Source organism: Odontomachus brunneus, unplaced genomic scaffold (assembly GCF_010583005.1).
Source record: "Odontomachus brunneus isolate Ranch 3 - 2012 unplaced genomic scaffold, Obru_v1 Obru_scaffold_242, whole genome shotgun sequence".
NCBI lineage: Eukaryota > Metazoa > Arthropoda > Insecta > Hymenoptera > Formicidae > Odontomachus > Odontomachus brunneus.
The window spans coordinates 66709-79506 of record NW_022639692.1 but is presented as its reverse complement, the minus strand read 5'-3'; positions in this window follow the sequence as shown (position 1 = coordinate 79506).

The following is a 12798-nucleotide window of genomic DNA, read 5'->3' as shown; positions in this document are numbered from 1 at the left end:
AAAAAATGATGTTGCAGTTATAGCGAAAATGACTTAGATAAGGAAAATTAGCTAAGATAGATAGGCGACTAGCAAATATCCTGAGATCACATATGTTTTGTATTTAATCGATACAGATGATAGAGATTTCTATACTGAGAGAAGAAGAATCAGTAAATATTTATTTAGTGGGTACTAACGGTATATTTATATTTAAATCTGAATTCTTTTATTTAAATAGAATAAATAATTTGCTGTCATGAAATGTTAAGATTTCCTTAAGATTTTAAGAAAATGTATGTTCTCTTATATGAAAGAGTTTATTTTAATGTTATTAAACATTTATTTTAACGTTTATAGTTAGTATATATTTTTCAGTATACGTTTAGTATAATTAAAAAAAATAGTTTATTTTAGTATATGTAAATTATATTAATATGCTGTTAGTGCCATCACATAAATATTTAATAATTTTCAGATGTTTTTTTCTTTCAGTGCATCTGACTTATTTGTGAGATTTAGCAAGAAAGTCTTTTTGTAATGCTCGTCCATTAAGATTAAAGCCAGTTACACTTCTTATAACAATTGACTATAGTAGGTAAAAACGACAGACAGACGAATGTATAATCTTTAGATCCACTTGCAGAAATATGCTTGCAGATATTGCTTTTTACCCGTTGTAAATTATCAGAATTACAATTACGTTAGAATTACAACTGCCGTTGTAAATTTTACGTATAGACGTATAAACAATTTTTTATTATATACAAAGAAACGGCGATAAAGTTTAACTATGAAATTTAGAATTTTAATCCTGGACCGACAAAACATTTTTTTAGTATAACACTCGGTTTAATGAAACAATAAACCGTAATCGAGTTTGCGATGTAATCCTGCCAATGTTTCATACGCGCGCGCCAATCTTTTCGCTACGTCGTTTCGTAGTGATCGATTTAAAGAGGCAAGTTATTTCTTCAGACCAAAAAGACCATAACCAAAGATGCTATAATGCTAAGAGATTTTGCAATGCATGCTATAACCAAAGAGATATAGCATCAATATCTGGAAACTTATTTAAAGGAAACTACTAAATGGATATACGTGAATTTGATGTATGTAATTAAATAATATATATTTTTTTAAACAAAAATATAAAAAAAGAATACATTTCTATTTTTGTGCGGAAATGATGTCACAGCATTCATGGTTGCTCCGAGCTTCCTTGGTTTACGTTTCTATAATAGTTTAATGGAAAAAGTGAAAAAATATTGTAATTGTTGTCTCTCAGGCCAGAACTTTTATTTTCAAACGAATTAAACTTCTTGGTTCATTAAAAAAAAAGAATTAAATTTTCTAGTTAAAATTCGTTTATGTTTTATTTTATAAAAAAAAATCCTAACAAGAGCAGAAATTTTAATTTTATAGACTATAACTACGATACTATATATTTTAAAGGAATTTTTAAAAATATTTTTGATTATAGATCTAGTCAAATAAACTTTTTGATTTAAATGTAAATATATCATTTAATTACATATGTAAAATTCACACATATTCGTTTACCAGTTCTGTTCAAAGGTATTTCCGAATATTACTGCTTTTACGGTCCGTAAAAGTAATTTGTCTCCTTAAGTTACGAACGTCGCGAGCTCGACGTCAAGTTTGTCAGAGCTATGTGTCTCGTGCGCCGCTCTTGTGATGTGCTCATACCGCGCGTGATAATTAACTTACACACGCAATTAATTCCAGAATGAACGCGGATGATGAAATTTTAAGGAAAGACTGAGTGGGTAGATCGAAATTTCACGTGAGGGCGAGAGGTTTTTCAATTTCGAAGGAGAGTGAAAGAATTTAACACATAGACAATGCGCGAGTCGCGCGCGCCCTGTCTTTGTGAGATTTTCTCTTGAATAAGATACGAATATTGCGAAACAGAACAATGATGCGTTGTTGAACGCGCAAATAACGACACTCCCGCATGGCGTCCTTTTCAGCCCGGCGGTGCTTTTCCTTCATAATAAGTTAATTCGTCTCACTTTCAAAACAGACAGCATACTCGAGCGTAATTAGGCAATTAGGGGGTAATTAGCACACGGCGCTAATCGCAATTGCGCCCGCGTTCTGTTCTATTTCTCAGACTCTAGTCGCACGAACATAAGGCGCACACACGTATGCGAGGAGCCACGGCGGTAGGGCGGAGGGGGGAGGGGGTAATGCCAGATAAGTGCACTATAATCTATACGGGCGTGCTCCGTTAAATGCCGAAAGTTGCTTGACGACAGGCAGATTCCAATGTGTAACTCCGGGCACGCGCTCGTGATCCGAGTAATCAAACTTCGATACGTTTTACTCGCGTTATATGAACTTTATCACGCGCGCGCCTCGACTGTTGGAGTCGCGCGGGGAAGTAAATAAGCTTTGACACGCGCGAGCGCGCGCACACACACACACACTAACACACACTTCGAAATAATGTTCCGTTTTGTATGAGCTGGGGGACACATTTCCACAGCCCGAATTCGCTCGAGATACAATGCAAGCATTTTGCGCGCTCCGGCCGCCCTCACTTCTATAAAATAATAGACCCGCGATGTCGCTCAATGATCTTACGTGACGGAGCCGGGATCGTGAATCCTTGATCATTCTAATGGCAATAATGGCTGTCTGTTTCGTACGTGTAATCCTCCCACCGCCCGTCGACCATAATTTTGTCGGTGATCCTCTCTTGGTTGTTCGTTTCGCTGAAGTAATGAAAATGGCTTCGGTGACATTTCCGCAGCCTCTATCTTTCTCTCTCTCTCTCTCTTGTGAGTGCGCGCGCGCAGGACAGCGAAGATAACAAAAATGAAGAAGCAATATAAACGGGAATGATTAATCTCTATTACGCGGACCTTCTCAAGGCGGCGTCTTCGCGTCTGTCGCCGATAAAGGAGCGGGAGGAGGGGGCTCTATAGGGGGATGACCGGCAAACTATTGTCTCCTTTCCGCTCTTATCGAGGAAAAAAGGGGTAACGAGGATCCCGAGGGCGAGCGACTCCGGTGCAGCAGCGGTTCTAATTAACGAGGCCGTATAGCGCGGGGCACAAAAGCCGAAAGGAGAGAAAATGAAGAACCGTTCGCTGCGCCGATTCGTTCTCGCGTATCGAAAGTCGCAGATAAAGTTGCTCCTTCTTGCCGCATTCATCCTTCTCAGCCCGTGACCCCTCATCCCTGTTTTCATCCTTCGTTTGTTCCTTTCGCTGCCTGAGAGCAGGCATTAGAGACGAGTAGAGAGGAACGGGTCGATAAAGCTGCGAAATTGTGACGTCTTCGGCTTTCTATCGGCAGGTAAGAGCTTGCTTACCTGACCGAAAATGCTGATTGATTGAAACGGTGAAGATTTTGCGTTATATGCGATGATCGCAATCGCTCGTATAGAGTTATTGTAATTCTTCATAGGAGATTCAGGAATGCAAATGTGCAAATTTATTTCATTAATATCACGTGCGATTCCGGTAACTCGCATTGTTCGATAAACATTTCAGAGTATCCCGACTAAATTGTCCGTTCATCGATTTTGTAAATTCAGAAGTCGATTGCAGATATTGAATCTCGTTGGTATCTAGCCGCAAGATAATAAATTTTTATTTAATATCACTATTAGCCAGTAATGTAACACTCGCTTCTGCTAATGGCTGAATAAGTTAGCCGATAATTAGGCAACTGAAATTACAATTATGAGATGGAAAACTATAGGTACTTGTTAGCCAATAATGTAATGCTTAATTCCGCTTTCCTGAAATTAACGTAACTTCAGTTTTGATTTGCTGCTTAATGTTTTAAAATGTCGGTGATTTAATAGCTAGATTATGTATTTTCGAGCGCCATCTACTCTACCTGTTTTACGTGTAATTTTACATGCAATAACTACATAGAGACAACGTAGCTAGACCGTAGCTGAATCAGATTCAATATTTCAGTGAATAGTCAACCAGTAACAAGTTGGTAAATTTAAACTCTCTCTAGCCTGTGTATTAGCTGGCTAATATAACATTTGATTCAGGCCAGTTAGTTGTATTTCTGCTCGGGTTATTGCCGCTTCTGCCTGACTCGTGCACTCGAGACTTTCACGGTAACGTAGCGCGGGATAACGAACGAGCCGAATGACGCGGATTGATTGATATTCATAATCAGTCCACCGTGAAAGCTAGAGCCCAAGGGGCTCGATTTTTTTTCATCCCACGTGCAATAACGGGCGCGCCGATCGAGCCGGTTACCCCGATCGATCCGTCGTGCTTTCACGACGCCGGACGTCGGCTGGCCGTTCAAACGACGGAATTACGGCGTCAGGCATTATGCTGCCGTTGTGCCCGGGACACAGTGGTAGCACACGCGTCACTTTTTCTTCCCTTTAACGGGCCGTGGCGCGAGTGCTTAGAACGTTCTGAATTATGCTGTGCCAGATGAACTATCTAGCCCTTTCCTTTTCTTTTTTTTTTCCTTTTACGAGGGTGTTAGAACGATGAATTCAAGCAAGGGGGAACTCAAATGGTGAAACGTTTATAAATCGGACAAAAGAAACAAGAAGGATGGCCAGTTCGGGATAACGTATCTGTCGACGTGCATCTCGCGCGAATAATTTAGTTGTGTATGTGTGTGTGTGTGTATGTGTGTCAGAGGTGATTTTAAGAAACACAGAGGAAATATATTTTTTCTCTTCATATAAATTCTTTTTAATTATACTCTGTTTTTTGTAACGCAGGAATAGACTGTCAGTAAAGTTTACACACTGGGAAAAAAAATATAGAAATGATAAGAAATATTTATTCGCGATAAATACTAATAATACAGTTACTTGTATTGATGTATATATACATATGTTTACATTGGGAAAAGATTTCTTTCAAATAAAATATATATTTTTCTAAAATATCGTTGCCTCTTATAAAAGCAATTGTTTATTCAACTTAAATAAAAGAATTTCGACTTAAGTAAATATGTTATTAGTGTTCACTGAATAGATTTTTTAAATAAACTTTCTACTTTTCAGACATTTTTCCTCTTAGTATATTTCTCTAAAAAACGTAATAAATTTTGCGAGGAACGTTGAACATTTTTTTACGTTTCAACTTCTGAAACGCGTGAAATGACATATACGAAATGAAAAGACAAAATTATTGCAGAGTGTCAATCTATTCCCCGGCTACAAAATTCTATAATAATTTTTACCATCAAATTCTTTCCGTATAGGATCGTCTTCATAAGAAAATCGGTTTAGTCGTAATTATTTCAACGTAGGTTGTGTTTTTGAAATTTATTATTATTATTTCTTAATTATTGTTTGTAAGATATTTCTAAAACATGACTAAGGAAAGTTCAGTCCCGACACGATTGTTATTCGTCAAATTGACGCTGAAAACAAGAAGATGATTCTGCGGTTACTAACGATAGCTCCGTCAGTTCTCTCATTGTGTGAATTGTCGTTGTTATCGCTGTTGCATATCTTCTGCCGCACTTTTCTATTGTTCCAAGATGGACTCTCAACGGCGAATTTGAATGCGTTCAACGAAGTTGAACGTTTTAATGTTCGGCCTCTCCCAGGCGCCGGGAATCGGATGCGTTCGCGATATTTATTGCGGCCGACAGATACGCGCGCGCCCAGATACGAGTAGTACAAAACCGCCGCGAGGTTGCTGGGTGACAAAGTTATCGCCGTTCTGTAAGTGGCGCGAACTGCACCTTCGTTGCGTTATGAATGCTCGCAATTCTCCGTTCTAGATGCCCGAGAGATAGCCCGGTGATTTGTGCGTTTCCTCCCGTTGCGCTTTTATTCCCTTCGAAAAGTCTCGAATCGCATTCATAACTGGCCGGAAAATCGCCGGATCCGAAAACTCGTAAGTCAATCACATTCACATTCTACCTCGATCGCCGCTCACCGTCGTACCGGCAGTACTTTAAACGAGGTCTTTCCGTCGCTTACTTGGAAATGCTGAATGTGGCATCGTTTGAAATTATGTGTGTAATGAATTGGAAAGTGACTTGTTTGATTTCAACTTTAAAGAAATATAACTCATAATATAATTTATGTAATAAAGAAATATAACTCAAAGAAATATAATCTTATTCTTAGTGGAAATTTTCTCTTACGCGCACAGAAAACAGGCATATTTCTGTTTGGAAAATATTTTCATTTTTGAAAAATTAACTTGCTAAAAATAAAGATATTTTTCAAACAAGAATGTCCTTTTTCTGGCCTCAAGAGGATTCTTCTCTAAAACTAGAAGAAAAATATTTTAACAGTTATAAAAAGAACTCTAGGTGCTATTTCCTGGAACCCTATATTTTAAGTAAAAACTCTTATTCAAAGAGTATTCTAATGAAAAATGAAACTATTAATAGTAGAAAAAATCTACTGGACTTTATTCTTTGTTCACCTTTCGAGTCAAGAGGAACATGTTTGAAGCAAAATGTCCTATTACTAGAAGATGTTTCTATTAAGAACAAAACTTGTGTTGTAGATGACAGACGAAATTCCTCAAACTTTAAGAATATCATGTTTAGAATATTTTCTTTTTAGTTTTAGAAGAAATCTTCTTCAGGCTATACATAAGAAGATTCTGTCCCAAGGGTAAGATTATATTATTTTCGACGAAAAATAGTTTCGATATGACGAGTCTGAATATTTTAATTCCATTATTTTTTTAAGGTAATAAGATATTTAAAGTAATAAAATTTAGGATAAGATATTTAAGGTAAATATTTCTAATACGCGGGTACATAATTTTCATTATGTTCAATAAGTATATAATTATCAAGCGGATACTATTATGTTAATTTTTGAAAAATTACAATTATTTTACATAAACGTAAAAATAAATATCAATGATTACTCGCTAATACGACCGATCGCTCGTATTTCCACTTCTTCTTTAATAACGATAACAGATATTGATCAAAAGACAGATCAAAAGACGAAAGAGTCTCCCGATAGATTTACGACGGGCAACAAAAATTTTGATTATATTGGAGTGAACGCGAGTGACCCACGTGAGGAAACGTGGGAAAACTCGCTCCATGTATTGACCAGAAATTCAGCGGACGTTGAAACTTCTCGTGGACTGAGAAAAATCTCTCGATTATCAGAACAAAAGCACGTTTGCTATTTGATGATCGCTAGAGAAACAGATCGAACAGTTACTGTTGCGAGTTATTTTTCATCGTTCGTTATTTTAACAGATGTACATATTGCCTCAGATACAAATCGCATTTGTTCTCGTCTATTTAAGTTGGCAACGTTCCTATTGCAGAAGTGTAGCTTAGAGCAGAAAATTTAAAGTAACAAATCATTTGTTCCCACTACGAGGTCACGTGCAGTTTCACATCGACGAAGACTTTGTCGCGGGTACTGGTGTTTCGTTAAATTAGCAAGACTTTTTCGCTCACACTGTGTTTAGATAAGACGAGCACTCCGGGGACGAAGTTCGAGTTATGTCGCCGAGATATTTAAGTTGATGCACTCGGGCTCTCCTTTCGGCTATACGAGCCACTACTTTCGCGTTCCTTCTGACGTTACCTCTGAAGCTGAATGCGGTCGAGAGTGCGCGGGATAAGATCGCAGCCTTGTACGGATATATACATATACGCGCGCACACATGCATGAAAAGAGTGCGGCGTCTTTATATTAAAGCCCGATTTTACGCGAACGTAATCATAAAGATAAAGGCGCGTAAACCGCCGCATAAAGGAGCTTTCCCGTCGCCATATTCGTGCTCCCTCCCCTCGCGAAGTCTCTGCCCGCGAACCGATGCGATCGTTAAATTGATCCCTCTTTCGAGCCGGGGTGAACGGCGTTTTATTTGATACGTAACTCCCCAACCGTGGGCAGGAGGCCGAGTCTCGGGCGTCGCGCTGTAGCGATACCGATTACTACTGTCGCCGGATATATACGCCGCTCGTATTACTGCCAGCTACGTAATCGAGGCCGCGCGAAATGACACCGAACGGTAAAATAGTTTCCGATTATACGCGCGCCGGCCGCACGGCTATTTTACTCGGTAATTTCGCTCCTGCGGGATCCACGCCGCGGGATATATCCGTCCGCGCTCGAGCGCGAGGGATGGTGGTCGGCTCTGCGCCGACCGACGCGAGTTTCCGCGATTCTCTAAGCCCCACGGAATACCGCTGCCGTGTTTCTAATTTAATATCTTAAGTGCGGCTACGGAGGCCAACGGAGCTCCGATGGTTGCGCGAATGTTGCACAGTTAGCTCGGAGGCCTACCGTAGCTTAACCTCGCTTTGGTGATCGCCATGAAAAATTAAATGATTATTCCGCCTCTCGTCTCTACTCGCGTTCTCGTGTACTGAGAGAAAAAGTTTCGTTATAATCTAAAGGAACACTGAAGAGGATAACAAACTTCAAAAATGTCGATAACGTAGAGGCGATCGTCACACACGATCATATTACTCTTTTCGTGTATTTCTTGTACACGTAGATTTTGTACAAATGTGTGCTGCTTTGTTTCATGATGCTGGCGGCAAATATATTCATGTATAGAAATTTTTCTGCAAATTTTTCGCTTATTTTTGAGCTTCTAAATTTACACAGTTGGAAAGATTCCCTTAAAAAAATATCTTACTTGAAAGGTTTACCGACGAAATATTGAAATTTTTTTGTGCAGTTTACGTTATATTGGTTGTGCAGCATTGTAATTACATACTGAAAGAACGTGTAATAATGAATTGGAGCACTGCTTAATATGTGGTAGCAATAAAAATTTAAAAACTCACATCTTAAGCTATCATTATTTTGTGTTAATATTTGCTTGACACAAAAATTCCACAGCTTGTACATACTGCACGTGTAGTTGCTCCATTAACGATAATTTCAAGGAACATTGCCATATCTTTATAGCTGAATTTAGAAGCTCGAAAATATGCGAAAATTTTGCAGAAAGATTTCTACATATGCGTGGTTATATTTCTTGCTGGCATGATAAAGTAACACACATTTATATAAGATCTATATATATACAAATTAAATTCTTTGCCATAATATATTTTATATGATTCAAAGAAAAGAAACTGGCTTTCTTATTATTGCAAAATAATTTATAAAAATACGTACAAGAAATGCGGAAAGGACAGTATGTTAGTGATAATCACTTCGTTATCAACATTTTTGGAGTTTATCGTTCACTTCAGAGTATTCTCTTAACAAAATATCAAATGGTTTCTTGATAAGGGATAGCAGACGACCTCGTAGTAGGGACATGTGATTTGTTACTTGCAATTTTCTGTTCTAAGCTACACTTCTGCCATGGGGACGTTGCCAACTTAAATAGACGAGAACAAGTGCGATTTGTATCTCAGGCAATGCAATGTTTGTTAAAACGACAAACGATGAGAAATGATTTGCAACGGCAACTATTCGATCTGTTTCCCTAACAATCGTCAAACAGCAAATTTTTGTGCCTTTGTTCTGATAGCCGAGGGATTCTTCTCAGTGTCCTTTCATCGAAGAACGTTAAAGAGTCAGAAGCTACTGATTTTATTACGGCCATTGCAACGCTCGCAATTACATTTTGTCGTAAGAACATTTAATCGACGGAAACGGCTCCGGTTTTGTCTCTTTGGAGCGGCTGTACTTAATTAGTTGGCAATTAATTTATATATATTCGCATCGAGGAGTAAAATTCGCGGTAGACGTTCCGCTCGGGAACGCCCGTTATGTGCTTATTCGATTGAGGTCAAGCGGCAGTGACGCGAAGCTAATCGGGCACGCCATTGAAACAGTTAGAGGTCGATATCTGGTATTAATTTCAAAAACACACGATCCAAGTTAACGTTAGCCCGCGGCCCGCGTCGCTGGTGGTTTGCACTTTTAATTAAATGCCCGTCATTTAATCGATGTCCCGGATTTTTCATCGGTTTACTAATAACAATCAGTCGCGACCGAGCTCGCACATGTTCACATATGCGATCAAGTCCAGATTAACCCGGAAGTGATTCCAGATAGATATCTTCATTATCTCGAGATTAACGCAATACGCGTAGTTCACTCCATTACATCTGCGCGGCCGAATAGCGCATTCCGCTGAGGTGGATTAGTTAATAAGTCAGCGTTATAAATGATTAATTTATTATCTGACGGGAATAATTGGTACATGTAGACATTGCGACGCACTTGTCGCTCTTCTGCTCGATTTAGCCACGGGAAATTCGACCGAATATTAATATCTGCGCGATTAATCTAATTTCTATGTAACGCACGAGAGAAATTCAGAATTATATCGGCGAAAGATCAGTGACGATCTTTAATCCATGATTGGAAAGATGGAATCTGATGGATTTCTTTCTTCTTTTTTTTTTTGATTATATTTTTATAATTTCTCAAATCTTACAGTGTTTTTCATAATTCTGTGGAATATTGAGATTTAATAAGGGCTAACAGAAAAAATGCTGAAAATATTTAAGAGGATTATTAGGATATTTAAGAAGAGGAAAAAGAACGAAGTGGAACGCGTCGGGTCTGTCAGACTCCACTTTTCTGACGATGAATTAATAATGCACGCAGAAAAATACATATTGCATTCAAATGAATATTACTTGTTCAAGTATTTCATGAGTTATCTGCAAATCTGTCATCGTATCTACGTGTATTATGAGTAACAAATTTCTTTAAAATACATTCTGAATCCCAAGAAATAATAAATATTTATTCAGTGGTTACTATAATGACATATATATTTTCTTATACTAGTATAAAATATTTTCCAAGTAAGAAAATATACATTTTCTTAAAAACTTAAGAAAATCTTAACTTTTCGAGAAAGTCATTTATTTATTTCATTTGATTAAAAGAATGTAGATTTAAGTAAATATATTATTAATACTCCCTCTAAAAAAAGAGATATTTACTATTTTTTAGATATTTGTTTTCTCAGTGCAGCAAGCTCAGTATTTCAATCAAGAATATTAAGAATACCAAGAATATTAAAATAAAATAGAAATTCGCGGTGTACTTACAGCTTAAAGTCGAACTAATCTTTTTCTTCTGTGAAGTTTCATGATATTCTTGCAAAAAGAATAAATTCTCTTTTTGATAACAAGCTTTACTCAAATTTGTGAAGAATGTATTTTAACACTGTTATCAAATAACATTCTCCGTTGATAATATTTTTATAAAATTTTTTGCATTCTTATGCAAGATTGTTTGAAAATAATTATCTCACTTAAAAGAAATAAATTAAGCGATCGCTTCCCTTGATAGTAGAATGATATTTTTCTCTGTAATGTTGAATGTCGGAAGTTTAAAATGCACGATGTATTATGACGGCTTCGCCAGTTTGATTGTAATATGGATTCACGTCCGAACTGGCCTTTCCTTCATCGAGATTGATATGCCAAGTCGGCGTATTCCAAATTAGCTGCGTATTTGGCAGCGGAGTGACGTTGACCAGCGCGCACGAGTTCCCGGAATAATCTATAATCTTATATGTACGTGTCAGTCTATTATCTTATGTACACTCTCTCGTGATTGTTGCTCTCTGGCGTGAGTAACGCATCGTGGTAGAGAGAAGCGAGTATGTATTGCGCAATTCCTTAGAATATCTTGGATGCAATAATGCCCGACCGTTTCAATTCTTCAACGAAATCGTAAATATAAAGGTAGGGTGTCGTGTTCAATTGACAGGGCAGAGACTTTGTATTTCCCCGATACTCTGGTACTTTTCCATTAACCCAGATTTGGATATCAGGAGTATAAGAACATTAACGATTGACGAACACCGCGCTCGCCTTACGTTGCAAGATCGTCGGGAGTTTCCTCTGAAGAAGAAAACCGATGCGGAATTCTCGTTTAATGCAATAGTTTTCCGTTTGACACAATAGATAGTTTCGAGAGGGATCACTTGTAGCTTCTCGTTCGTTCAAGATGGATATTCCACGAAAAGGAGGGAAAACACCAGAGGTATCACTTGGCGTATTGTAGTTGCCGCGACAAGATATTAATGAATCGCCAAATATAAGAGCCAATAAAAGCCGAATTAGATGTAGGTTATGAAATCAGTTTTATTATATGCCGACGCGCCTCGTTTGCGGCTCAGAACTTCAAGATAGAGCTAATGGTTTAGTATCCTTTCTCGTCAACTGGAAGACGCGAATGTTATTATCGTCGTTCCACAATCCTCATTGTCACAGAAGTCAATTAGTATTGTTTTCGTCGCTGCTGAAGCGGCAAAACAACCGTAAGCTGATTTCACGCAGCATTCACTGTGCTTATGCCGCGCCTCAAAATACAAAATTACCCGTGATATCAATTGAAATTCACGACTTATTCGGGATGCTGCGCTGCTCTTTCGTGTTGTACTGCAGCGGACGAGCAAAGAAATGATTCTCGCGCCGTCGCTAATTATACGTTTTCATCTCGTCTTCACAGCGTTGTGTTACGAGAGGCGAAGGCGTGCAATATACTAAAATTTGCGCGTGTGGCTTGCAGAGCGTATGTCGTTTGTGACGTAAATTGCAGTTGTAGTTTCATTGACAGCCCGGAAATGTCGGCGGCGTACGCGGGTACATGCATACCGGCGCAGTGCCGTGCATACATACGCGAAAGTGAGACTCGGTCGTACCGCGGTTCACCCCTGTTCTAATCTTCTAATTGCGTTTGCCGACGCATGTCAACGCGGGGCTGCTGGTGCTCTATATTTTATCAGTTTTGTAATGAATTTTGTGAAAGCGTATACAGAAATGAAGAGAGAAAGAAAGAAAGGAACAGAGCAAGAGACAGTGAGAGATAGAGATAAACAGAGATAGAGATAGAGAGATAGAGATAGAGAGAGA